The 23,528-nt window shown below is 41.9% G+C and overlaps 1 protein-coding gene and 1 long non-coding RNA gene across 2 annotated transcripts in view; one reads left to right on the forward strand and one right to left on the reverse strand.

The window, feature by feature from the left end:
* The window catches only part of LOC311040190 (voltage-dependent L-type calcium channel subunit alpha-1C-like), a 260,546-nt gene that overhangs the window by 113,895 nt on the left and 123,123 nt on the right, over window positions 1-23,528 (forward strand). The gene's annotated exons all lie outside the window — the stretch shown is intronic.
* LOC311040191 lies at window positions 1,633-20,862 on the reverse strand. Its single transcript, XR_014600246.1, has 6 exons — window positions 20,732-20,862; window positions 19,723-19,796; window positions 18,434-18,484; window positions 14,326-14,411; window positions 11,835-11,876; window positions 1,633-2,686 (listed from the first exon to the last, which is right to left on the reverse strand). It is a non-coding gene; the product is annotated as an uncharacterized lncRNA (long non-coding RNA).

Here is a 23,528-nt window from a genome sequence, read left to right on the forward strand (position 1 = left end):
TCTTGTAACTGTAGCCCTTACGGTTTCCGAGAAAAAAATACTTGAATGGGAGTTTTTGCAATTCCCATTAAAGTGGATGGGGAAATTTAATGCACAAATAAATCAATATCAAAAAATCTATCCTGACGCAAATGGGCGTGGCCTATATGGGGAGATGCGTAGTGACCCAAGGAATCCAGGTGAAAAGAAATTTTGATTTTCGGACCTACGGTTCAAGAGTTACAGGCCAAAACGTAAAGGGGGCTGTTATAGCGCCACCATGAGGCCGAATGGTGTGATATTTTTTTCAATAATTTCGGACAATATTATGAATTATCCCTCCAAATCTGATAACTCTAGCTCTTACGGTTTCTGAGAAAAAAATACTTGAATTTGAGTTTTTTGACTTTTACATTAAAGTGGATGGGGAAATTTAATGCACTAATAAATTAATATCAATTAAACTATTCAACCAATCTCTTAGCCCTATACACGCGCACGATTCCCGTTCAAGACGGTCATTTTGATATATGGCACGACATTGGGGAATAAAAACTGTGGGAGGAGATGCGCTCTAAAGTATTGTTTATCTATAAATAAAGAAACTAGACGCGTCGCAATTCCGGGGAAATTGCAGAGTGTGGTTGCGCCCATGCAGAGTTCTGGGTTGTGGCCATGGGGGTCCAAGGAATCCATCGTCACATGGTAGTTCACAGTCCAGTCCCAAGTGGAACAGATGGTGTTGTAGATCTCAAAATAAATTGTTGTTAAAGCAAACTTGCTATTTGTTTTTACCTTATTGTTCTGATCTGAGATATTATGAGGAGACATACCCTGTGTATATAGAGTAAATGGCATATCTGCTATTTGCAAACAAGTTGTAAATACTCAGAAGACATTTCACATTTTCCCCACACTTATATTATGATGTCATGTTTTGTGAGTATAAGATTCAGCACCTATTTTCCCCCAGCCTGATAATAGATATTAAATACCTTGTAATGTACTTGGGAATGTCTCACCATTTAATACATGTGGAACCATTACGATAGTTGTTGACCTGGCAAGTAGCTGGGTTGAAGCCATACCATTTTGTATATTGTGCAATAGATACTCCCCAGCATATCAATGTTACTGAATGGCGTCAATACCACAATTAAAAACTATTGTTTAGCCTACATTGTGACAGACTTGTCATCACCAGGCAGGCACCAATTGCTTCACAATTTTACACACAGTAGAGGGATTGAAGTCCATTTTGTCCAGCAGGCAGAGATTATAGTCTGACAACACTTTAAATTACAAGCTTTGACTCTTGCATGGATCAAACCGTTAAGTGGATAAGTTGGTCAAATAAATAAATTAAAACACCCGATAGTAGAAGGCAAAAATTATTGTCAGTTAAACCAACAACTTTTGTATTTTATGTTCATATGTGTATGGGCTTAGGTATTTAATGAGATGTTACATTCCAAAGTTTCACTTTTTGTTCAGCTTTAGTAGTCAAGAACCCTTCTGATTGTGAATGGTAATTCCAGAACAACTCAAACACACATCTATATTCATTGTAAATGTTAAATACATGCAAACATATAGATTCACTTTTCAAACACATGGTAAAAAGAATAATAAGTAGAGACAAAGCAGAGCAGATATAGTTTAAAGTATTTATTAACACAATTGTATTATTGGTACCTTTACTGTAAGCAACACCATCAATATATTTGGTATAATGTCCTATCAATTATTGTTATTATAGTTGTTATTATGATTCTATATGTAATAATAGTATGGTTATATTTTAAGATTCTATATATAGGTTAATTATACAATTATATATTATGGTAACTATTACAATGCCTGTAAACAGTTTATTATTGACAGATATATTATTGATGCTAGAATGATTATTATTACTACTATTACTGTTGTTATCCAAAATTATATTCTAACTTTTAAGTAAATTCAATATTTTCCAGGGTGAAGCAAAAAACCTGCCTCCTATTTCAGCCAATTTAGGAGTGCACAGGGAAAAATTCTTGCACCGACCCCTTTGTTAAAAAAGGCGATCAAGCAAGCTCCTGGTAAATATATTAATATATTATTAAACAACATTTAACATTCTGAAAAATAGGTAAAATTGTAGGGCTGCAACTATATTGATTAAGTGAATTATCTCAAAGTGTATTTTGTAGATGTCTAATTTTGTATTTATCAATGAATCAATGTGTAACATTTTCCATAATTATTTTGGGATTACATTTACTAGTTTAATTAAGAAATTAAGTCCTATTTTAATGCGTGTATATTGGCTGTTTGACTAAAATTATATTTTTTTGTCAAAATGAATTATAAAATAATTTAGTCCTAATAAGTGTTACAGTCTTACAGCCCTAAAAACAAATGGTGAGTTAAACATTTACAACATGCACATGTAAATATAAGGTAGTGGGTCATGAAAAGGCAGTATACAATCCAAAATAGTTTGTTATGCATTTGTTCGAATTGTTTAATTTATGTGTGAGTTTGTTATTAATTTCAGGGATGGCCAATATTGTGTTTATAGAAATTGGGTACTACCGGTTCACGAGCCACAACATAAATGGAATGCAATTATCTTAGAAATATGACAATCATTCACAAAGAACATTCCTGAAAAGTAGAAAAAGGTTAAAGGCAAAACAAATCTGTCAGTGCTGGACGGCTTCTGAAAAACAGGGAAACAAGTGTTAGTGTTCTTTTCAAACAAATGCTTCACAATCAATAGTTATGAAAAAAGACAAAACAATGTTACAATATGAATAAGACAAAACAATGCTATAATATGAATAAGACAAAAGAATCCTACAATATGAATAATACTCAACAAGACAAAAAAGGTGAGATTTGCAGTGATGTTGCTAGGTTTTCAATGTAATGGGTCCCGGGACCCACAGGTGGTCATTTAAATGGGTCCCAGAAACATTTTATGGGTCCCCAATTACACGCCCCCCCCCCCCCTCTATTGTTTTCTTTGATCTCCAATCTCCATATCTTCTATGTGTGTGTGTGACTGTGTACATTATATCCTAATGCAGTATCCCTAAAGAACAACAACGCTTTGTGGAAGGGGGAAGAGAATGTTAACGGAACAGAGATATTTGTTTAAAAAAAGCAGATGTTTGCGGCAGTATTTATTGCTCTGGTGTTTTCTTCTTAAAAAGTGTGATTCCCTTCAAATGATGTATGCTTGTGTCGCACTGAAAATAACGATCTGAAAACAACGTGTTGCGCGTCGGCGTTTTGGCTCGCGGCTCGGTTTGGTGCGCAGGTCGCGGCTCAGTTTGGTGGGCGGGTCGCGGCTCAGTTTGGTGCGCGGGTCGCGGCTTGGTTTGGTGCGTGTTTTTTGAACAGTGTATCTTCTGGACTCGAGCAGCATTGCTATTTGAGTACCTACACTGGAGTGGCACCAGAGCATGAGGTAGCGTGTGGCTATGAATAGTTCCTGCCGTCTCGACAACATCTCTGGTGACCACTATTTGCCATCCTTCCATTGTTTATGTCCAATCCAAGCATCAGTAGATCTGAAAACAACATGTCACGCGTCGGTATTTTGGCTCGCGGCTCGGTTTGGTGCGCAGGTCGCGGCTCAGTTTGGTGCGCGGGTTGCGGCTCGGTTTGGTGCGCGCGTCGCGGCTTGGTCTAGTGCGCGGGTCGCGGCTCGGTTTGGTGCGCGGGTCGCGGCTCGGTTTGGTGCGCAGGTCGCGGCTCAGTTTGGTGCACAGGTTGCGGCTCGGTTTGGTGCGCGGGTCGCGGCTTGGTTTGGTGCGTGTTTTTTGAACAGTGTATCTTCTGGACTCGAGCAGCATTGCTATCTGAGTACCTACACTGGAGTGGCACCAGAGCATGAGGTAGCGTGTGGCTATGAATAGTTCCTGCCGTCTCGACAACATCTCTGGTGACCACTATTTGCCATCCTTCCATTGTTTATGTCCAATCCAAGCATCAGTAGATCTGAAAACAACGTGTCACGCGTCGGTATTTTGGCTCGCGGCTCGGTTTGGTGCGCAGGTCGCGGCTCAGTTTGGTGCGCGGGTTGCGGCTCGGTTTGGTGCGCGCGTCGCGGCTTGGTCTAGTGCGCGGGTCGCGGCTCGGTTTGGTGCGCGGGTCGCGGCTCGGTTTGGTGCGCAGGTCGCGGCTCAGTTTGGTGCGCGGGTTGCGGCTCGGTTTGGTGCGCGCGTCGCAGCTTGGTCTGGTGCGCGGGTTGCGGCTCGGTTTGGCATTACAGGAGTTCATGAAAAATGTCTCTGCGGAAGATGGCCCTACGGCTTGGTTTGGTGCGTGTTTTTTGAACAGTGTATCTTCTGGACTCGAGCAGTATTGCTATCTGAGTACCTACACTGGAGTGGCACCAGAGCATGAGGTAGCGTGTGGCTATGAATAGTTCCTGCCGTCTCGACAACATCTCTGGTGACCACTATTAATAACAATTGTTTGTGTCCAATCCAAGCATCAGTAGGTTCCATTGTTCGCAATCCGTTTGTTATTGAGTGCGGCAGATGGGATATATTATATATTATGATATAGCAGGTCAGAATGCGTTTGGTGGGAAAGAGCACGATGTTCTACAACTAACTAAGGTCTACATGGTTCCAGTGTTTGCAAGCTTGTCTTGCAGGCTATGCACTAGTCCTGATCGGAGGATAATACGCAATACACAGGATCATGGTAGCTGTAGTACGTACGTAATACTCCAGACTGTAGACATTGCTGTGGTCTTGAGATGTAAATGTGATCCAACAGCGTGTTTTTGTCAGTAGTCTTCTCCTTGATCAGTTGTGTGTATCCTCTGGACTCGAGCAGCATTGCTATCGGAGTACCTACACTGGCCAGTAGATTTTCATTGAAATCACCACAGACTACGATGGGATGGTGGTCCATCACTTCTAAGGCGTCCAGAAGGGCCTTAAGATTGTCCATGAACGGGTCATCGTAACGTGGTGGTCTGTACACTGCAGCTATCAGAAGCTTGACAGGGGACTCTATCTTGACGACCACAAACTCGAGGTTGGTCACATTGTGTATGTAACGCTTTTCACGTGCCTGGAAATGGTCTTTCACATACACAGCGACGCCTCCGCCATCCTGTTCTGCACGTTCAGGAAGGTTGGAGTACGAGATGTGCTTGTTGCGGCTGAACATGGTGTATCCATCTAATTGGAGACTGTCAGCCACATTGCAGCCGGTGAGATGAGTCTCGGTCAAGCACAGGACATCTGCATGGGTTAGTTCGTGATGTTGCCTGATGTCTCGAATGTGTGCCGGTAAACTTTGCGTGTTGTGATGTATAATCGCGAGTGTTTGCGCCTGGCCTGTCGTCTCTCGATACTTTAACAGTGGCATAAAACTGTCCAGTGAGGCGGTCTTCATGGATTCTAGGGCAGCTGTGATTGCAGGATCAGCATAGATTTTCTTCGCATCGAAGTCAATTATATGCAAACCTTGCAATGACGTTGTCCTACTCAGGGCAACGTAGGCCATGCCTGGTTGGAAGATCCGTTTCAAGGAAACCACTGCAGACTGTGTAGTCATGCCTTGGACTTTGTGAGCTGTGCAAGCATATGCCAACTTGATGGGAAATTGCCTACGAAGCGTTTTATCTTTCAGGTGGTCCTCGTATCTCTCGACGTACACTTGTGCAGAGCCAGGTGTAGTTTTCCGGTATTTCTGTCCTGCTCCAGGCTTGTCTACTACAAGCCAAAGCTTGGCTACTCTACTCTCGTCCTTGTTTACCTGTATCTCTACACTATCAACCTTGCCAAATGTCCCGTTCACAAGGCCATCCTCCACATCTATGTTCTTAATGATCATGATTGGGGCGCCTACTGCAACCTGCAAGTTGTCAAGAAGATCCTGATGATCTCCTGTACGGGGACTGGCAAGTCGAGTCCTGTGGTTATCGACTTGCCTATAGTCTTCCGCGGGTATGTTGACAATCTGGTTGTGGAGCGCAGACAAAGATTTGGCGTTGTGTTGAGACACCTCTTTGTTGGTTGCAAAGATGTGCACAACATCCTTAGGACAAAGGTGAGGCAATGTCACTCGTTGAGCAAGGAGTGCTTTGTCTGTGTCACTCAGCGGATCTTTCTTCGCTTTGACCCTCAACCTATTCAGAAGCTGTGCGTAGGGCACATCATCTTTCTGTCGCATGATCTCGGTCAACGTGATCATCTGAAAGTGTTGGTGCAGAAGGTCCGGTGTGCCTTCTTCGAGCACGCAGAGCGGTTTCCCACTGGATGTTGGAGGGAGCTGGTAAAAGTCGCCTACTACAAGTACCGACATGCCACCGAATGGCCTCTTACTGCCTTTGATCTCTTGCAGTCTCCAGTGGATGTAAAGAAACATGGCCTTTGAAACCATCGAGACCTCATCTATGACGATAATCTCCGCATTTCCCAGCTTTGCCCTCACGTCATCTAATTTGTTTCCCAGCCCTATGTAGGGTGGGTTCAGTTTTCTGGGCAACTTCAACAGGGAATGCAATGTGTTTCCCGCGATGTTGTATGCCGCAGTTCCTGTAAACGCAGACAGCAGCACCGTGGGCATGGATGCATCCGTCTCTTCAGACAGTCTGGAGAGTCGACGGAGAATCCTTGTTGCCTCACCGTAGATGCACTTAATCAGATGGGATTTGCCAGTTCCAGCACCCCCAGTGACAAAGAAAAAGAAGGGTTCGGGTTTGTCAATTTTCTCAAGTACGCTCTTCAAACACCAGTCACGTACCGAGTGAAAGATGGAGGCTTGAGTCCGGTTGAGGTTTCGACACAATGAGCGCAGGTAATCGAGGCTCATTTGCGGAGCCGACACCCTGTGCGCAACAATTGTACCCACCTCTTGACAACTGAACTCTGGGACGTCGTCTTGTTCGTCGTCCGCAAGTGGATGTTGATCTTGTTCGGCAAGACATTCCATCCGCTCGAGCTCATTTTCGGGGGCAATGTTGGCCCACGCATCTTCCGCGGGGCCATTTTTCATGAACTCCTGTAATGCTTCTTCCATCGAAGAAGCATGTCTTTCATATTTCATCCTGTTTTCCGCAACGATGGCATTCGCGCGCCAAGTCCCTTTTTGCCCAGGTATTTTCACCGACGCAGACTCGTAGAACTCCTTGTAGGTGGGGAAGTCTACGGTTTTCAGTGTGGTCTGATAGCGATGCGGAAGGTAAGCCTTCAGCAAGGTGCCGAAGTATTTCTCGGGGTCTTTCTGTTCCGAAAATTTCGCGTATCTGATTACCGCGTGTTTTTTCATGCGCTTTTTAATGGTTCCCATGTTGTCAGACAGCTTAAGGCAATTTGGCTTTTTGGCTTCGCTACCGTACACGATTCTGTACTTGGATGCAAATTCTGCGAGACACATGTTGTGAAACACCGACGTTTTGGGTCTGGCATTGTATTTGTCCAGAAGACTCGACATCCACACTTGGTTCGAATCTCCTGGTCTTTTCTGCAGCAAGCTGAGCGGGAGGCTCATTTTCATTGCATTGTCATCCGTCGGGAGGAAGACAACTGGGCGCGAGCATTTCTTCAATGACAAGCTGCAAGTCCGGGCCACTGCCTCCTGAGAGCTAACCTGTCTGTTTTTAACGTATGCGTGAACAAGTTCGTTCATTGCACCCCTCTCGGTCACTTTCGTGGGGTCTATGCCTTCGACTACTTGTTTCAGCATCTCACCCATCTCATGTTCGGCCTTGGATATGTAGGACAACATGTATGAGATGCAAACAAAGTGATCCAGGACAAACTGGATATCCATGTTGGCATTCCAGGCCTCCAGCAAAACTGGGTTGTAGTTGTTCACATAGCAATCCTTGACTCCACGCTTCATCAAGAGCACCTGGACATTTCGCATGTCTTCAAGACAGCTGTCGTACTCTTCGTGAGTCAAATTGCACTTTTCCAGCAACTCTGAGAGGTCGGTCACTTCTGATGGTAAGTCCAGAAGTAGATCATACAGAGGTTTGAGTTTGGCCAAAGAAGCCTGTGCTCTTGCCTTCTGTTGTTTGCCTATGCCCTCGGTACCCTTCTTTGCACTTTCGTCTGTCACGGATGAAGACGAAAGGGGTGCAACAGGAGGAAATGAAGGATCATTTCCTCCTGTTGCGCCACTTTCGTCTTCATCCGTGACTTCTTCCGTTGGATCAACTGGCACTGGGTTAGTTAACCAGGTTGAGTCCACTGGTGCCTTGGGGAAACCAAACCTGCATGTCCTGTTACCTTTCTTACAGGACTTTGTGTGGTTTCTGCTGTGCATCTGAACTTCTTGGACAATTCGGTGAAGCACAGGATTTTCGTTTGGATCAGGCAGCTGGCACGAAATGTAGCGGTCCGCAAATTCGCATATTTTCTCGTCCGAGTCTTCCCCAAGTTTGGGGGCGTCGGCTACCCACAATAAGGCGTGAACATGTGGGGAACCTCTGGCCTGATACTCTATTCTATGGAACCAATCTATGACGTGACCGAGCGGGCGAGCATCAGATTGCAGCAGTTTTGTATACGCATGAGCAACTCGCTTGTCAAACATGCGCATTGTAGTCACTGCATTGCTTCTGAGGATGTCGCATTTCTCGTTCCAGTCAAGCTTGTCAAAATCCACTATTTGGCCTTGCTGTGCTTTTATTGCCGTTATGACCTCTGGCCATCTGAATTCGGCAGCACTTAAGGTCAAAAAGAAGGTAGGTGGGCCTAACTGACGGACCATGGCAAACAAATCAAACATGGTCTTCTGCCAGTAGGCTGGCGTCCCCCTCAGGGGTTGCATGAACCTTGTTGCATCGCGGTTTCGGACCAGTCTCTCGACTTCATGCTTGTCCTGCAACATCTTGTTAGTGATCCTGCGACCATCCTTGCTAAAGGGTTTGCCCTTCCTCAATTGAATTGAGATGGTGCTTTTGGCCGTGTGGGTCTCTGTAACAAACTGGGCAAAAAAGAGATAGCTTTGGTCTCTCGCAAAACGATCATCGGCACTGAAAAGCCTTGCGTTAAAGTACCTGCTTGGGCTCAGTTTGAGCTTTCTCTTCCGATCTAACGTGTTCTCGCCAGATGGAAACAAGACAGGGAAGGCCTTTGCTTCGAGATTTGGGACTGTGCTGTAGCTGACAGGCCTGTTGCCTTCGGCTGGGGCGAGGCAGAAAATGCCATCGCCGTATGTCATTGTCTCTTGTCCAATGTCATCCGGTTGCAAGCAACCGTCCAAGCCATGTCCAGGTCTCAGCGCATCTTGCTCATCTTGGGCAGTGGGTGGATGTTGATCCACTCCCTGTGATGGGTCGAAAGATTCAGTAGCATCGGCTACTTCCATCATTTCGGCCTCATCACAACTGTCCATGACTTCATCTGTGGCTGTCTGTTCAACAGTGGGTAGCTCTTCAAGCTGGCCCTCCACATTTGCATCGTTGATGCTCTCATCATTTCGGATTATGATGTTTTTGTAGTCGGGGTGTGTCTCGATGAGTTTACTCAAGCCCGATAACACATTGGTCATATTGACAGTGTGAAAAAGATGATAGCCTTTGTACCGCAGACGTCTCTTCAGCTTCACTCTGTACAAACAGGATGCATCGAGCCGTCTGGGTAGCGTGTTTACTGTGGTTGCCACGTCTGCTGGCACGCAAACCACAGCACCATGTATCGCACTCTGTTTGCCTTTAGGAAGTGTGAGAATCTTGGCAAACGGTATGTCTATTGCTAAAATTTGTCTTTCCAGCACATTGAGTTGGCGGAGCTCTGGAGGAATGGGGGCTAGTCCCAGGTTGTTTGCGACAGCCAAGCGTGGCATTCTACCTACTTCTACACTTTTGTGACAGCTTTGACAAATCCACTCTGTTCGCCTTTCTAAGGGTACAGCGCAATCTTTCGGCCCTCCACATTGATCATCACACGAATGAAGGTATTTGCCTGTTAAGCAGGCAGCAACCACGGCGGGTTTGATCGTGTAATTTGACCTTTGACAAACATACACTTGATTAGCGAAAAGAGCCCGATGGCACGTTGTGCACACCTTAGTTGGTCCATCTTTTGTGGCTTTCTGGAAACTCGCTATAGCGCCTTGTATTAGCTCATTCTGTTGGGGTGCGGTAACTAAATCTATCCTCGCAGTATCTAAATCTTTCCTCGCAGTATCTAAATCTTTCCTCGCTTTTAAAGCTTTGCTAAGTTTGCGCAGTTCATCACATAACTCCTTGTATCTATTTTTTATTCTCATTGAACGTCGCATGGCACACCGCATCTTGAAGAACGGGTCCGTTTTGCATCTGCGGGCCATATAGGACTTCATGCGTTCCCTGAACTTTTCCCTGAACTCCTCATCTACTTTGAACCTCTTGTTTCTATATCCCTTCTGCTTTTCTCTAAACTCCTCATCTTCATTGTACCTCCTTTTGCCATATGTCTTCGTTTTGACCCTAATCTGCTCTCTGAACTCCTCATCTCCTTTGAACCTCTTTTTGCCATATACCTTCATTTTGACCTGATGCTGCCCTCTGAACATACAATCTTCATTGTATGTTCTTTTAAAGTATGCGTTCTTAAATCGTTTTTGCCCTGTCCTGAATTTTGTATCCGTTATACATCTCATGGCAATGTATTTGTTCATGTATTCCTTTCTCGAAGTCCAAGGTTTTTCCTTGGTATTAGATTTCAGTTGGTCCTTTTGTCTCCTCGCTATTTTTCGTTTTCGTTTGTTACTGAGTTTGTTTGCCCCTTCATTTGTAGTGTCTGACATCACTTGTGTTGACAGTGAATGGCCAGCCTGCAGACAATGCTTGGTGATTGGAGGTCCAGTGTTTGTTTCATCCTGACAAGTTAGATCGACAGGCTCTTTGTGATGCAGGTTGTCAGGATGAACTTGCACTGTTGACCGATGGGGTGACCGAGCATTTGTCTGTTCAAATGTCACTGGCATGAAGTCAAACTGCATTTTGTCTATCTTGTTTTCATGTGAGAAGTCAATTAGCTGGTCTATCTTAGCGAACAGATCATCCAACTGAGTGAATGTCATCATTACAGCTGTTCCTCCAGGCAAAGGTAGGCCATCAGCACTTCTCTGATGAGAGTCAAACAGTCCATATCTTCCAGACCTGTCTCTAAAAACAGCAATGGTGAATGGTGATACTGTTAGGAGTGCATATTTGACATTCTCAGACAGACACTTAAGTCTTTCCTGAAGCTTCAGAAACCAATGCTGTCGGTGGGGCTCTCCCTCGGCTCTCATATATCCCATTTCCACGTTCGATTTTTTCACGGAGTACGTATTGTGTTCCGTTTCGACATTGAGAGGTACTTCCTCCATTGTCAGCATGCATGACTGAAACTGATTTTGTCTTTTTAGTTGTTCTATTGTTCTTTTATACAGACTGTCTCCCTTGTCTAGTATCTTGTCAAGATCAACCATCTTCAAGTCAAGACCTTCATGCTGGTATGCCAAAAATGTCAGAGCCATGCAAGTACACTGCCGATTCTTTGACATTTGGGAAAATCTATGATGATTTTGGCTTTTGGATGCCTGCACAGATTTCACAGAGTGTGGCGGGGTGCATGCTTGTTGTACAGGGTCATTGTTGGAAAGGTCCATGGCCTCACCAATGTTGTGTTGTTCTTCAACATCAGACTGTGCATGTTTGTCAACATGGGCCAACTTAGCATTCCAGAATTTCTTTTTAGCAATAGATTTCCTCCCACGACTAGGCATGATGTCACCAAGTTCTAGATCTGAACTTTTATGAAAATGTACACTCTTTACCAAAAAACAACCTTCAACCTTCAATTCTAGTGTAGCATTAGTCACAAATCACGCTAGGCATCAAGAATCAACTTACTTACCGTTAAAAGGTCACCAGAAGAGCTGTTCCGATCTGATGAACACTAGAAAAAAAAGAGAACAATTTCAGACTAGCGCTATAGTTTTACAATATAATTACATTTTATGACGGTAGATTTTCAGGCCGTTGCGCTGCCTTCAAACCTAGTCCTATGTTACACTGATATGACATGGGTCACTGAAGCATGGCCATTTGAAGTGTTATACACTGCTATTGCACATACCAAGTTTGATGTGTTAACTCATACACTGCCACTGACGTAATTAACTCATTCACTGCCAGACTTATTGCTGGCCGCATTTGCCCACTGCCAGAGATTTTTCACTGAAAAAAAAAAAAGTACTCTGGAGCTGAGATACAGAATTTTTAAGCTTTAAGTTAACAAGGAAGTGGATGGGAGTCTTTTCCTTCGAAAAATCATATCTCCTTGGTCTTTGGATGAAAAAAAATAAATAAAAAAAAAAATGTTTTTTTGAAAAAATTATAATTACGTTTTTACGTCTGTGGCAGGTTTGGTAAACGGGAATAATTACATTAAGCATGTTCGGAACTTGAGTTATGGCCGTTTAAAGGGAACATTTTTGATGAAAATCTTTGTCTATGATCAAGTATCGGTATATATGAAGTCATTTCTCTGACTGCGTAGAGTTCTTTCATCTTTCCATAATGTGCATTATTGGTGTGTTAGCAATCTAACAGCTGCATTTGTATGTATGGTGCTTATTTTATTTATATCCATATACCATTCATGCTATTATGGCTATATCAGACAAAGCTGACATTCCCTTGTTAAACTTTAACTATTCAAGAAGACAATATTAACCAAAACATTTGGAAAAGCATAACTAAGAGAGAAAGTATGACATAAGCATATATGTATACCAAAGATTATGTATATGATGAGTACACCATAGAATTGAAGTACGCATATCATCTGCATAGTTTATATTAGGTATAGCAGTGTGGGAAAATAATGCATTCATTAATACATTTACTGTTGCAAACACTACTGTTACCATTTCTCTGTAGAGTAATGGTGTAACCATTTTGTTTTATTCCATTTGAATTCTTTGATTAAGAATGGTTGACAGTTTTGACTAAATTGGATCCTATATAGTCAAGACCTTTTTAAAATGTGGAAACAGAATGCAACTAGAGAAAGTGCTTCTCGGAGCACAGGTCTCCACCAGGTCAGGTAGGTTATTGTGGGCCAGCAATGTTTGGAATTTGTCAATCAGTATGAATATGAAAAACTGGACAGATTTGTTTTGATCACTTGACTATGAAGATAATGTGTACCGATTTGCGTGATGTTTGGACAACATTTGTGGGACTAATGTAAAAACAATTGTTTTGAAAAAAATCAGCCTCCTGATGGAGCTATAATAGGGCAATGCTAAGAGGGTGGCACTTGTATCTCAAAGTAGTACGAAAGTGCGTGCAAAGTTTCACCGCAATCAGACGGTGCTATAATGATTTGCGGTATTCTGTTCATAATAGGCCACTCTTGCACACTTTAGATGTCAATCTTAGCTAATCAGAATGGAATATGAAAGGTCCAACAGATCCGTCTTGATCAAATGACTATTTGCGTGCAATTTGGATAAAATCTGAATGAGTAATATCAAAAAGATTTTACACACGTCAGCCACCTGATGGCGCTATAAAAGGCAGATGTGAAAAATGCAGGGCAAAGGCTTTTTCTTGGCCTCTAGGGAGTGTGTATACAAAGTTTTACACAGATCAGTGCAGTTATAGGTATAAACATGAATCGACCTGCTATAGCGCCACCATGAGGCTGACTTGACAATTTTGAAGTGGCATTTCTTACTCTGCCTAGTGGGAATGTGCGTGCAAAATGTCACAGAAATTGCACGCCGTGTTCATGATTTGAGGCATTTTGTTCAAAACAGAGCACTCCTGCAAACTTTGGAAGCCAATTTCAGCCAATCAGGATGGAATATGAAAAATCTGAAAGACCCGTTTCGTTGAATGACAATAGAGATACTGTGTACCGATTAGTGTGATGTTTGGACAACATGTGTAGAGCAGTCAAAAGTGTGTTTGCAAAAATTGGCCTCCTGGTGGCATAACCAGGAGCCCCATGTGACTAATTTGGGGCAGAATTCTGCTCTAGCATACAGGGAGCGTGTGTGCACAGTTTCACTACCATCAAGCCAACGGAACCAGAGATTGGCTGTCCACAGACAGAATGACACACACATTGACTGACAGTGTGCAAAACATAGTCTCAGCCATGCCTTCCGGCCTGGTGGAGACATTAACATGTGCAAAATAAGCGAAAATAATAGGTTGTAGTTGGCATTTAAAAAATAAAGAAAATGTGTTTCAATTAAGCTACGGAGTATATATATTGGCAATGCCTCCTTAAAAACGGACAATGGACTGACCCCAAGACAATTTCCATAGACTAACATTAGATAGTTAGATCTAAAATGCTTTGATTTGCACATGTGTTATGTTAAACAAACCTTGCAGTAGTGCAGTCTGGAACGGTCCCCTCAGTCCACAGCTGTGTTGGCCAAGATATCAGGTCCAGTGTACAGCCACGGCACAGCTGAAAATTCAAGCAAAAATACTGTATTTTAGACACAAATATATATTTGTCACTATATAAATAGTGACAATAGCAGATCTACAAGCTTACAGATTATCTAGAAGCTGACAAGTGAGCTTGTCGATCGGCTATTTAAAATAAGGCAACAAGCTTACAGTGAGCTTGTAGATCTGCTATTTTCAAAACATTAAAGTCACAGTGAGCTTGTAGATATGCTATCAGTGATGTTGCTAGATTTTCAATGAAATAGGTCCCGGGACCCACAGGTGGTCATTCAAATGGGTCCCAGAAAAATGCTACAGATGCATTAGAGTGGTCTACAGATGCACTACAGTGGGCTACAGATGCACTACAGTGGGCTACAGATGCACTAAAGTGGGCTACAGATGCATTAGAGTAGTCTACAGATGCACTACAGTGGGCTACAGATGCACTAGAGTGGTCTACAGATACATTAGAGTGGTCTACATATCACAACAGTGGTCAGATGCAACAGAGTGGTCCACAGATGCACTAGAGTTGTCTACAGATGCACTACAGTGGGCTAGAGAGGAACTACAGTGGTCTACAGATGCAATAGAGTGGTCTACAGATGCACGACAGTGGTCTACAGATGCAATAGTTGTCTACAGGTGCACTAGACGAGAAGCCTACAGATGCACTAGAGTGGTCTATAGATACAGTACAGCATTCTATAGATACAGTAGGTAGTCTATAGATGTAGTACAGTGGTCTCATACAGCTATCGATACAGTGCAGTGGTCTATAGATGCAGTACATAATGCAGCTATAGATGCAATGGTCTCATATAGCAAGAGATACAGTACAGTGGTGTAGATACAGTACAGTGGTCTCTAGGTGCAGTGCAGTGGTCTCATGCATGCAGCTATAGATACAGTACAGTGATCTCATGCAGCCATTACAGTAAAGTGCTCTCCTTTTTCCAATAGGCTGAAATGACATATGTGTACTGCATGCATAAAAAGGACCTGCAGAGACAGGGTGTTCCCTGTTACTAAACAAACACAAAGCAATGATGGCTATCAGCATATAGCTTTCTATAAACTGGACAATAGCAAAGAAAAAGTGCCAAGATCTATCTTGAAAACTGTCATACTGTGCTGAACATTGGCCACATATGGATAAGACAGACACAGAGGAGACGTAATCAGAGCCTGTTAATGGGAATCAACAATGGATCAGTTATTCAACCCCTAGCCACACCTCCATTGTGAGGTTGTAGATCTGCTATTTTCAAATCTACAAGCTCACAACACGTCACATTGTGAGCTTGTAGATCAGCCATTTTCAATTAGCCAAAGTTTAAATGGGGCCGAAGTGGTCAATGTAGCCTATGTTTTTTAAACAATAACCAAAATCTACAATGTAACTAAAGTTGCCTAACAGTTATAGTGGATTAAAAGTACAATATTTGCCTCTGAGATGTAGTGGATAGAAGTACAAGTCCAATATTAGTCAATCTATGGCAACATACCAACTCAGCAATGCAACACTGTACAGTACTCACACCACAAATGTACACAGATAGACAGACAGTCTGAGCACAAGGGCATGAGCATGTCAATATAGGGACAATAGCAGATCTACACGCTCATAAAATGAGCTTGTAGATCCGCTATTTTAAATAAGAATAAGTGGTGTGTGACCCTCCCCCCCCCCACCACCTCATCTCAGCCCTGCTTTATCCTGTTAGTGGCTAGTACATCTAGATAAAAGTCCTTGAAATCAACAAGTTTGAGAACCACTGCCCTACTTCGTCATACAAGAGTGTCACACAATAAGAGTAAAAATAGCAGATCTACAAGCTGCCAACGGACCCCCAAAATGATATGCATTTGGCCGCTGACCCCCCATCTCAAAATATGTTGTTCCAGGAACTCCCATAAGCATATATCGGAGTTAAAATGTTTGCAAAGGACCCCCAAAATGATATGTATTTTTCCACAGAGACCCTTATGTCAAAATATGTTGTTCCAGGGACCCCCAGAAGCAGAGATCAGGGTTTAAAATGTTTGCAAAGTTTCAAGATTTTTCAAAAATAGCAGATCTACAAGCTCACTTGGTGCTGCGCTATGAGCTTGTATATCTGCTATTTTTGAATAGCCAAATAAATCTAAATGACAGCGATCCCGGTCTTAAAGGGTATACAATATTCAGGCATGCCTAGCACTTATCACAATATAAGTAAACAAGCTATCGATATTGGCAATGGCTCCTTAAACACTGGCTCTGGATTGACCCAAAGACACACACAAGTGAGTATGTTTGTTTGTCAGGTACTCATTAAAGCATATTATCAAATGGAAATAAATATACTAGATAATACATTGCATCCACAACGTCAAAACACAGCAACCATACCAATTGACTACAGCACTGTACCAGAATGCAAACAGTCTTACTTAAGTAGGGGTGCTACTGTTAGTACAGTCCTTCTAGGTGACACAGTAACTGCCTTTAAAACGAAATTGTGATTGGAGAGACCAATTTCATCCAATCAGGAGAGAGAACTCATACAGGACACAGCCTATCCAATCCAGTTATTGATGAAATTGCCAACCCACCCTTTATTCTCTGTTTAAAAGGGACCTGCAGACCTTGACATTTGAAAACAGACAAGTCATATTGTGCTGAAACACTGGCCACATATGGATAACACAGACATAGATGAAACACAATCAGGGCATGTTAATGGAAATCAACAACAGGTAATTAATTCAACCCTAACCACAAGGGTGTGAGCATGTCAATGAAGGGACAATAGCAGATCTGAAAGCTCAGAAAATGGGTAATTTATTCAACCCCTAACCACACCTCTAATCACCCCTATTATCACCTTTCAGTCAGCTGACAACTCCATAGAAACTTGAAGCAACAATGAACACATGCGTGTCACCTGGACCAGTGATTCTCAAACTATTGTAATGTAAAAGCCCTGTAGATCAGCTATTTTCAAATCTACAAGCTCACAACACGTCACATTGTGAGCTTGTAGATCAGCCATTTTCAATTAGCCAAAGTATAAATGGGGCTGAAGTGGTCAATGTAGCCTATGCTTTTTAAACAATAACCAAAATACAATGTAACTAAAGTTGTCTAACAATTATAGTGGATAACAAGTACAATATTTGCCTCTGAGATGTAGTGTATAGAAGTACAAGTACAATGTTAGTATATCTATGCCAACATACCAAATCAGCAATGCAACACTGTACAGTACTCACACCGCAAATGTACACAGATAGATTAGACAGACACAGTCTGAGCACAAGGCATGAGCATGTCAAAATAGGGACATTAGCAGATCTACAAGCTCATAAAATTAGCTTGTCGATCTGCTATTTTAAATAAAGGTTAAGTGGTGTGACCATGTGTGACCACACACACACACAATTTATTCAAACCCTAACAACACCTCTAATCACCTTTCAGTCAGCTGACAACTCTATGGAAACTAGAAGCAACACATACTTGTTACCTGGATGCCAGTGGTTTTCAAACTATTGTAATATCATAGAGCTTCCATTTTAGCCCATGCACTAGAAGTTTCGTAGGTTTTCGATGCTGGGAACTGGAGATATGGCTGTATAAAGCCCAGCCAATAGCCCGACAGAGGGGGCGGGGCTTCAGAAAAGACAGATCGTCCCTATTGGTAGTCTAAGTCCACATACCTAATTTGTACTTGGTAGCATGCTGCGAACTCTAGTTATGGTTGTTTAAAGGCCAGCCAATAGGAAGACAGGGGGCGGGGCATCAGAAATTACAGATCCCTATTGGTGGTCTTAGTCCACATCCCAAATATGTACTCTGTAGCATGCAGCGAACCGAAGTTATGGCTGTTTAAAGACCAGCCAATAGGAATGATTGTAATATCATAGAGCTTCCATTTTAGCCTATGCACTAGACCACAGACCCCCATAACCTAGTATTCAACCCCAAGACAATGTCAATAAGCCAACATTAGATAGTTACATGGAAAATAGGATCAGGTTTTTACACACCTTGCAGTAGGTCTGGGATGGTCTGTCTGTCACCTGGGTCCACAGCCAAAGCTGTAAAATAAAGAAATAAAATATTTTAGACACAGAGTTATGAAAGTACATGCATATCAATAGACAATAGCAGATAGGCCATTTAAAAAGGGCTACAAGTTTACAGTGAGCTTGTAGATCTGTTATTTTCGAATATGCATAATGCCATGTTATCACATGGCTACAGATGTCTGCCAATTTGGGATATAATTGGAAAAAAGCAGATCTACAAGCTCAATGCGTTGCATTGTGAGCTTGTAGATCTGCCATTTTCAAATAGCCAAAGTTTAAGTAACTGCTTTCAACCCCTTAAGACCAGGGACGCATCTGTGTGTCAATTTCAGATTTCTTTGGCTATTAAAAAATAGATGTACAAGCAAGTATTCAAAGGCATCTACAAATATTTGCCAAACATATCAAATATAATGAGAAAAGCAGAAATAGCAGATCTACAAGGTCACTTGTAAAAAAGAATATGACGCGCAATGAGCAGCATGTATGTGCCATTTTTTCCAAATAATTTTAAGATGGGAGTCCGCGGCCAAATACATATCATTTTGAGGGTCCTTGACATGGAAAAGTTGGAGCACCACTGATATAGCAACATACGTGTTGCTATTTCAAACTATTTATAATATATATATATATATATATTCAAAGATTTGCACAATTTTTCAAAAATACCAGATCTACAAGCTCATAGCGCAGCACCGAGTGGCACGCTATGAGCTTGTAGATATGCCATTTTGACCCCAAGACCATGTTCATAATGGAAACATTAGATGATTACAAATGTGTCAGGTTTGTATGTTAAACCCATGGTTCTCAATGTGGGGTCCGGGGACCCCCAGGGGTACTTGAGTGGGTTCCAGGGGGTACCCAGCTAAATGATGGACAGGAACCAAATGGACCCTTATGAGTCTGTAACTCTGAGAGTGTACAAATGGAACCAAATGGACCCTAGCGGGTCCATTTGGTTCCATTTGGACACTCTCAGAGTTAAATTAACATTGATTTTACAATATGAATTGGGGTCCCAGAGATATGAATGCCATTAAATGTTGGTCCGTAGCCTAATGCATGTCAAACTGGGGGTCCTTGAAATTAAAATGGTTGAGAATCACTGCATGAGAGCTGTAAAAATCTTCTCTTATGGGGGTCCCTGGCATATCTTTTCAAATGGGGGTCCGTGGGCTAATAAGTGTCAATTTAGGGGTCCTTGACATGACAAAGTTTGAGAACCACTGTGTTAAACAAACCTGGCTTGCAGTAGTGGTCACACTGGAAGAGGTCTGTCTGCTCTTGTCACCAACAAACAAGATCTCCACCACACCTGCAAATGAATTAAAAAAATATGTATTTTAGACACAAAGTTAAAGTTAATATACATTTGTTATTGATGTATATAGACAGTTGCTTACACCACATCTTATGTAGTGAGCTTGTAGATCTGCTACTTTTCAATCTTTGATATAATATAAATATTGCAAAAACAGTATTGACACACACTCACTCACACACACACACACACTTACTTAAGTCCTACAGGATAATTCCTGTTAGTGGCTAGTTGTCGGTCTTAATCACAAGTTTTTTTTTTTTAACAGAATATATAACAAACAAATGCATAGTCAAGTAAAAGCTGCATTTTGTGTTATATATAATTAATTGATAAAGATATATGGTCGACTGTGAGACGATGTCTGACCGACACCGAAAACAAACGCAGCTTAGCCTACAGAAGTAGCCATGAAACATGGCTTAACTTCAACCTGGTGTTTGCACTTTGTCCATTTACGGCCCGTACATCTACATAAACGTTCACATTTCAAATATAAAGTGCTTATCTCATGGCCACGGATGTTACAATTATTGTTCAATAAAAAGCATTTTGATCCGATCGGTGGCCAGTCTCTCACCATTTCCGCCATGCTTTCAACTGTGACCCTATCGGTTGGGAAGTGTATTGCACTCTGATACAATAGAACTCTATGAGAAAATGGCCACCGATCGGATTAAAAGTCTTTTAATTGAACAATAAGGACAATACGGGTACTTCTGGTGGACCGTACATAATTGTAACATCCGTGGCCATCGGGCAAACACTTTGTTTGAAATGTAAAGGTACGGTAGAAGTACGGAACAAAACGGGGAAAGGTGCAAACACCATTTGCAGTTCATCCATGACGATGCAACGTTAGCTTGGAAAGTTAGCATATCAGCTAATGGACGGATTATACTATATAATTTAACAATTATATTACTCACCTCACACAAAAGACGACGAAATGAAAGTCCTCCGAAGAAAAGATGTAGATCAGTGATATGCTCTAAAGATAAATGAAGTTTAATAGGTTGCAATTCCTCTCGTCACTATTTGTTCCACCGGCCAAACAAAGTTGTAAGAAGAAGGGGGGGAAGGGGCGGCTTGTATCAACATGTGCTCAAAGCCAGGGTTGCCAGGTTCTGCGACAGAAACGAGCAATCAGGTCTATGAAAACAAGGCCAAAAGAAGCGAGCCCTTCGCCCTTTAAAAACTAGGCTATGTGAAAAAAGCCAATCAACAAGCTCACAACTCCTTGCGATCCTTGCGAAACTGCACTTTAAGAAACAATGGCAGAAAGTCGCAACCACCAATATTTACGAGCAACTTGAGAGAAAAAGTAGCCACAATTCGCTTATAATAAGCGGACATGGCAACGTTAAGCGTGTGTCGTTACGTCATCCGGCCTGAATCACAGTATTGCCACATTGTGCGAGAGAAATAAGCAAACAGGTCTATGAAAACAATCATCATGTTATACCAATATGAATAATAATAATAAGATAAACAGCCGTCTACACTGAATGTCTGCATGATAGAACAGCGTCATAAAAATAAAAGTAAAGTAAAAGTTAAAAAAAAAAGAAGTTAGGCTAATGAAAAGGAAAATAAAGACTAAAAGGAGTTAATGAGAAGAAAAATATTTTCTAACCTCTAAAAATGATCCTTACATTAATCTTAAAAAAATAATTTTACTGAAATATTTCTATGTAGTTATTTTGTTTTTTATAACCAAAAAGTAAAATAACGAAACAACAACAGCAATAATAATAATAATAATAATAATAATAATAATAATAATAATAATAATAATAATAATAATAATAATTAAGTAGTAATAAGTATCGGCATCAAAATATACTTAAAGTACCAGAAGTAAAAGCAGTAATTATTTGAAGTGTTCAAATGCATAAAATGTATACAAAATGTTTCATTAGAAAATAGCAGATCTACAAGCTTACAACGCATCAAGCACTAGGGATAACTGGGCACCAAAACCATCTTGGCACTAGGGACAGGAGGGCACTAGCGACACATGGTTACTAGGGAAATGTGGGCACCTTGTCAACTGGGAACTGAACACTTGGGACATGTGGGCACCAGGACAACTGGGCACCTGGACGAGTGGGCACCTGAATTAGTCATTTTTTTTGTTTTACTTTACACAGCATGATGCTTTGTTGCTGTCTGGGCCAGGCCAAAAGGCATGGCCGAGACTATGTTTTGCACCCTGTCTGTCAGTCCATCCGTCCGTCCGTGTGTCCTTCGCCCCCTCTGTATGTGGACAGCTAATGTCCAGCATGCACTGTTAGCTTGATCGTAGCGAAACTGTGCACACACACTCCCTGGATGCCAATTCAGAACCCCAAATCACATAGGCCTGTTATAGCGCCACCAGGAGGCAGCTTTTTGCAAAACCATTTTTTATGACAGTACTCCTACAGATTTGATCCAAACATCACACAGATTAGGACACAGTATCTCTAGTCATTAAACGAAACAGGTCTTTCAGATTTTTCATATTCCATCGTGATTGGCTAAGAATGGCTTCCAAAGTGTCTGTTTTGAACAAAATGCCTGAATTCATGGACACAGCATGCAATTTCCATGTAATTTTGCACGCACATTCTCACTAGGCCGATGAAGAAATGACACTTCAATTCTGCCTCGTGGTGGCGCTATAACAGGCCAATTCATGTTTTAACCTATAACTGCACCGATCTGTGTAAAAAATATAATATGTACGGAAAACCCATAGAGGTATAATATAACCCTTTAAAGCCTTTAAAATAAAACCCTTTGCCGTGCATTATTCACATCTGCGTTTTTGTCAAACAGGTCCCTCCCACAAATGTAACGGGCCAATCATATTGTCACCTCACTCCTGAGATCACTTGCTTTTCATGTTGAAGGGACTGATCCCCCAAAAATCATGTTTTTGCATGAAACGGTGACATTTTGCACATTTGTGGCGCCCCCTATGGGTGAAAGTGAAATGCTTTTAGGGATTGGTTTAGTATACCACCCTCGACATGTGATTCAAATTTGGGATTGACCGGACGTTTTGTTCGTGATTTATGGCATTTTTGGTCAAACGGGCCCCTCCCGCTAACTTTGGAAGCCATTTAGGGACGGACGGTATGGACTATCAAAATTCCGCTTGGATAGGTTTATCGCATGGGTCCATAGATCACGTGTACCGATTTGTGTGAGATTTGGAAAAAATTGAAGGAAAAGGAGCAAAAAGTGTGTTTTGAAGAAAATTCAAAATGGCGGAAAATCTATCCTGACGCAAATGGGCGTGGCCTATATGGGAAGATGCGTCGTGACCCAAGGAATCCAGGGGAAAAGAAATTTTGATTTTACGACCTACGGTTCAAGAGGTATAGGCCAAAAGGTAAAGGGGGCTGTTAAAGCGCCACCATGTGGCCGACTGGTGTGATTATTTTCTTAATAATTTTGCAAAAAACTATTAACCTCCCCTCCAAGTTTTGTAACTGTAGCCTTTACGGTTTCCGAGGAAAAAATACTTGAATGGGAGTTTTTGCAATTCCCATTAAAGTGGATGGGGAAATTTAATGCAGAAATAAATCAATATCAAAAAATCTATCCTGACGCAAATAGGCGTGGCCTATATGGGGAGATGCGTAGTGACCCAAGGAATCCAGGTGAAAAGAAATTTTGATTTTCGGACCTACGGTTCAAGAGTTACGGGCCAAAACGTAAAGGGGGCTGTTATAG

The sequence above is a fragment of the Gymnoscopelus microlampas genome (genome assembly GCF_963454915.1).
Source record: "Gymnoscopelus microlampas genome assembly, chromosome: 23".
Lineage (NCBI taxonomy): Eukaryota > Metazoa > Chordata > Actinopteri > Myctophiformes > Myctophidae > Gymnoscopelus > Gymnoscopelus microlampas.